The 6,024-nt window shown below is 39.8% G+C and overlaps 1 long non-coding RNA gene across 1 annotated transcript in view; it reads right to left on the reverse strand.

Moving 5' to 3' along the window:
• The window catches only part of LOC149268357 (uncharacterized), a 123,461-nt gene that overhangs the window by 17,490 nt on the left and 99,947 nt on the right, over positions 1-6,024 (reverse strand). The window lies entirely within an intron of this gene.

The raw sequence follows: 6,024 nt of genomic DNA on the forward strand, positions 1-6,024 counted from the left end.
CGGGCGTCAAGTGCTTGTGAACTTTGCTTTGGCTTTGGCTATGACTTAATAAGCGCCACTTGAACGCCAGACAAAGCTGCATTACCTTTCCAGTGAGATCATCCTCGCTTGCTCTTGCTCACTCCTAACAACTGTGCATAGACAGAGCGAGCTGCACTGGAATAATGCTAGGCTATTCTAACACAGCTAAGTTAACAGAGAGAGAAAGAGCGAAAGCTTATCTAAGCGGACTATAACAGTGTTTATCTCTGTAAATTTAACATAACTGATGCTCAGAGCTATACTGTCACATTAACAGAGAAAGCAAACTGCACTTATATAGCGCTGAACTCTTCTAGCATCATTAAGCTGTTAATCTGCTCTACTCTAACAGTGTTAAGCAACTCATTTAACATGAACGCCGTTCTGCTACGCTGCCAAGTGAACAGTGTCAATGCTTTAAAGCTTGCAGCTGCGTAAACAATAGCTCGTGAGCACAATAGAGGAAAGATGAGAGAGGGGGGAGGGTGGGCTGCGTGGTTGCAAAAACAAACGCATGCTGATAACAGTTAAATTTCAGTGCAACTTTAGACGTGTCACTTTTTTTCACGCTGCATTGACAACTGACACAAGGTAAACAGCCAAAGCGACAAAGCTGACGACTTGTTGCTGCTGCGCAGCGTCTGTGGCTGCTGTCGACGTCTACGTCTACGTCAGCGTCAACGTAAGCGTCAGCGTCGCTGCCGTCGCTATCTGCGTTTGTTTTTGATTTCATTTGGGGCGTCGATTCGCGTCGTTAAATTGTTTTGCTTTAGTGCAGGGCATGCTTTTTTTTATCGTTTCCATATTGCTTTATGACACAGCAACAGCGACAGCGCCGCCGACGCCGTCGTTGCTGATAAGACGTTGACTGAAAAGAGCTGAGGCAGCGGTAAAATAAATATGATATGCAAGGAGTCGAATTGCGAAAGAGCAAGAGATAGATATCGATACCTGCCTGTCTTGCTCACAACTTGACACGCTGAAGTCGCGGCGCTGAATAAGCTGAGTCGGCAGAGCTTCTGGTTGAGTGTGACAGAGTGAGAGGGGGAGAGAGTTGCGAATTAATCATAACAGATCACGCGCGCACTCTCTGCCTCTCACTCTCCCTTGCGCTTTCTGTTATTAATTACATTTTCTTTTGGTTTTGATTTTTTTCTCACTTCTGCCGCGCTGACACATAAGAAATTTGGCCAAAGCTTGAGGTGAGTCAGCAGATTGAAGAATTTGTTTGTATTAGGTTTATCGCACTGTACGATGCGACCTAAGATAAAACTGTGAAATTTGGCATGCAGTCGGAAGAGAGGCAACGCCGCTGCTCTATCAATTTCTTGACTGAATGTGAGCAGTAGAAATGGAGTTTAGATTAGATAGGGTATATATTATTAAATTATAAAAGATTGTCAGGCAGATAACTGAAAATACAATGCCTAAAGTTATATATAAATGTAGTAGTAGGTATTAGAACTAGGTCAAAAATTGATTGCCTCTATGGAAACATTCTTATCTTAACTGAAACACTAAACTCGCAAGTCCATTCTCTACCAAATTCCAGTCAAATACTCCAAGTAATTGTCGAGTTATCGATAGGTCCATATGTGCGCACCGTTATGCAATTAGCCAGCATATCTATAAATAGCCAAAGCAAATGCGCTGCTCATAAATTTCGAGCGATGCAGCAATATCGAAATAGTTGCGACATTCAACGTTGATAACGATTCGACTCAATTACTAGCAATAGGAGTAGACTTCGAGAGAGGGAGGGTGAGAGAGGGAGAGAGGGAGTGGAAGGGGGGTGATTGTGGGACAGCCAGAGAGTAAGGGGTGCAGACAGCTGGCAGACGACTACGAAGCCGCCGCCGCCTGCCCTGATGCACTTAAGTTTTCTTACACTCAGTCTCTCGCTCTCGCTCTCTCTCTCTCTCTCTCTCTCTCTCTCTGTCTGCATTGCCAGGGGGGGTTGAATGCGCACGGAAGTCGTGGCATAAGGCACACATCAATGCCAAGCGAAGGGTGGGGGGTCGGCAACAACAGCTATTATATGAACTAACAAACATGCAATTGAGCAATTGAATTGTGAGCGAGTACAAAATACGAAAGAGAGGGAGAGAGCGGGCGTTAAGTAGAGCGTGAGTGCGAGCGAGATGGGCAGATGGCGAGTTGCTCGAGCCAAAGGCAGCTGCGACATTTTTAGCTGAGTTTTCGGTTTGAGTTTCCAGGATAATTACAGCGAACGTTAGTGACATTTCACTGTATGTGTGTGTGTGTCTGTGTGCATGTGTGTGAGTGTGTACCTTTAGCTAAATCTTTTGTGCGCTAGGATTTCTGAGCTGCTGCTGCTGCCACAAATTTGCAGCAACTGCAACAGCAGCAGCAGCTGAGTTTATGTTTATTGCCAAACTGAAACACTGACAGAAAATAATCGTATATTTTGCAGTACGTAAATCACAGGTAAAATCCAGAGAACAAGAAATTCTTGTTTTAAGAAAAGATTTCCAATGGGCAAAGAATTAAAAGAAAAAAAAAAAAAAAAAAAAAGAAAAAAAATAGGAAATGTTAAGCAAATGAGACAGTAAACTGTTGATTAAAGCATAATGTATGTTAATAATAATATTAGATTGATTAAACAATTTAGGAATATTTACATTTTAGTATTCTTTATAATACATAATTTTATATATACTATTGATATATACATAATATACATAAAATATAATTTTATATATACTATTATAAATACTATTTCATTTTATTACATAGTTTTTTTTTATATATTAATATTATTATCATTATTATTATTATTTTTTTTTCTTTTAATTAATATTATTACATATTTTTGTATTATTCAATAAAATTAATAATTCTATAAAATCATCAGAGTAAAAAATACTTAAATAAATATTGTATATATTATTTATTTAAACTAATAATTGAAGTAAATAAATAAAAAATGTTTTATTTTAAATATTGCTAAAAATGTTAGTTTTATTCAGAAATCTGAAATCTGCCAAGAGCAAAATTTCTATTCTCTAAGACAGATTTCAAATCCTGTTGTAGAATCTTGGAACTGAGAGAATCGAGTTCCTCTCCGCGTGGTGGCAGCTGCGCTCGCAGTGCATGAATTGCAGTTGTTGCCGACGCCGCTGCTGCTGCTGCTGCTGCTGCTGCTGCTATTCCGGCTGCTGTTGTTGTTGTTCTTGTTGAAGTCTAAATTTCGTTAACGTGACAAAAATACATTGATTACATTTTTTACATGGCGCCCTGAGAGTGAGCGAGAGCGAAACATAGGAAGCAGATGGAAAGGGGGAAGGGGAAAGGGATAAGGAAACAGACGCACGAGCCGCGGCTCGAGCGCTGCTCACGTCTGCACACTTGGCACATTTGTCTCCTGCCCACTATCTCTCTCCCCAATTCTCTCCTCTCTCTCCCTCTCCCACTCATGCCATCTGTATCTCAGTGTAAACAGCTCAAGAAAATATGCACGTAGAATCCTGGGTGCATCCTGTGCTCTGTGTATGTGTGTGTGTGCAGCTCTTTACCTTTGTTGTTGTTGTTGTTGTTGTTGTTGTTTCGCCTACGTGCAGAGGTCTTTGAACTGACAAATTATATTGCTCGTCGAAACGAAATTCCTTTCACCGTGTGCACTCTGAACTTTCTTTATGTGCCCTCTGTCTTCCTCTTTACACACACACACACACACACACACAGCTATGTACATATGGGTGTGTATCTGTGCTCTGTACGATTTTCTTCTTTGTAAATAGTTCGACATTCTTGTAGCAAAGTTTATTTTCCTTGCAACAACAAGAACAATTGATATACCCTGTAGCATTGCGAGAAAGGCTTTATGCCATGAAATTTGGTATCTTGAATAAAAGAATAAAACTGTTATACAAAACATGATAAAACTTGTTATCATGTGTGACACATCTTTAACAAGAAATTTATCCTATTAAGGTGTAGCCTAAACAGTTATACAGACCATGTCAAATAAGATGGAAAATGAAAACTGTTATACAAAACAGACAAATGTGTCATAAGCAAGAATAACTGCAGTTCAGAACAAAGAAGGCAATAGTTTAAGGTATTGCAGTAAACTATTAAGGAATAAACAAAACTGTTATACAAAGTAAATAAGATAGTATACATTTATATATAAAACATAAAACGGTTGTATACAAATTAAGCTGTTATACGAGAAGAAAACAACTGTTATACTACAATATATAACAGTTCAGAAATTATTATTATTATTATTATTATTATTATTATTATTATTATTATTATTATTATTATTATTATTATTATTATTATTATTATTATTATTATTATTATTATTATTATTATTATTATTATTATTATTATTATTATTATTATTATTATTATTATTATTATTATTATTATTATTATTATTATTATTATTATTATTATTATTATTAAATATGTCCCCTTAGACAATTATATTCTATATTTGCATATTCTTCACTTGCTCCATTTTACAGAATATTCTAACGTCTTTCACACCTTGAGTTAATTATTTTCACTTGTTTTCAATTTTAATTTTCTTACCCACACACGCGCGCACTTCTGCTCTCCTATATGTATATGTGTGTGTGTACATATGTCTCGGTGATTACTTCATCCATGCCATTACAGCCCTCCTCCCCCTCCCCCATGTCAAGCCGCCCACCTCGGCTGCTCTTGCATATTGCTTTTTAACTACTTTCACGCACTCGCGCTTGGCAACGGCACTCGAGAACGCGCGTGCATTGCTTTCCAGCTGGAAATTGTTATAAAATTGGCAAAATTGCTGTGCGCGGGTGGTTTTAATTGTTTGCGGTTATCAGGTGGGCGGCTTCGCTGCCCATTTATTGCGAATGCTTCAATTGTTTAATTGTTGTCGAAACGCTTTTTAGTGGGATGAGTTGACTGAATGCCACTCAATGTGACGAAAGTAGATCGAAAATATGTGTGTGTGTGTGTGTTATATAAGCTATATCTTACTGATTGATCAGCTAACTCGATATTTACACAATAGTGTTGGCAACAAACTATCAGCGAAATCTTATCGGCTGAAGTGCCCACGTCTTATCAGTAATATTTCACAACGGAAATGATTGAAGAAATGCGATGTTAACGGCTTAAGCGCACCTCGCATGCCGCTCAATTAACGTGTTCGCCGTGCTATGCAAATGACACAACCAAAAAGTAAGCGCCAAAAATATATATAATTTTTTTCATACAATTATGCATCAAGAAGAACACCAAAAAGCGAGCAGAAGAATAACAAAACGAAAACAACAACAGCAGCTATAAAATCACGGCAGCTGAGCCCTGAAATGAATGGAATGCCGCGCATGCCTACTATAGAGTAAGAGCGAGCAGCACAGCATAAGTCAGATCACACCTCTCGCACTCACACACACGCGCACGCATGCTCTCTTCGTTGCGCTCTCTCACTCTGGACATTTGCTACCGGTTCGGGCATAGCGCACAGCTGTGCAATACGTCACGGCAGAGCGTGTGATAAGCAAGAAAAGAGAAGAAGCAGCAGCAGCGCCGCCAGCAGCAGCAGAAACCACCACGAGCAACTACAACAAGCAATGAGGCGAACAATGCGCCGCATTATGCGAAACTTGTGTACAATATGATTAAGCAAACAACAGCAACAGCAACAACAACAACAACAACAACAACAACAGTGACGCAGACTTGCTCGCAAACTGGGCGCAGCAAACAGCAGCTGCTTGGGCCGATAGCTCGTGTGCTCGCTCTCATCAGGTAAAGCAAGTCGGGCGCGCTCTCACCCTCTCTTGTCTTGAGCCTCGTCTCTCGCCCTCTCCCTCTCTCACACAGACTCTTCCAAGTGCCCCACACACAGTCATTTAAGCGCTCTGCTTTTAAACACCCTCAGTGGCTTACGCATAGACAGAGTTGTGTCTCTCTCTATCTCTCTCTCTCTCATCGTCTTACGCTCTCTCAGACAGCTCAGACAGCAGCGCAACT

Source organism: Drosophila arizonae, chromosome 5 (assembly GCF_054131065.1).
Source record: "Drosophila arizonae isolate 15081-1271.41 chromosome 5, UAZ_ARI_1.0, whole genome shotgun sequence".
Taxonomy (NCBI): Eukaryota; Metazoa; Arthropoda; class Insecta; order Diptera; family Drosophilidae; genus Drosophila; species Drosophila arizonae.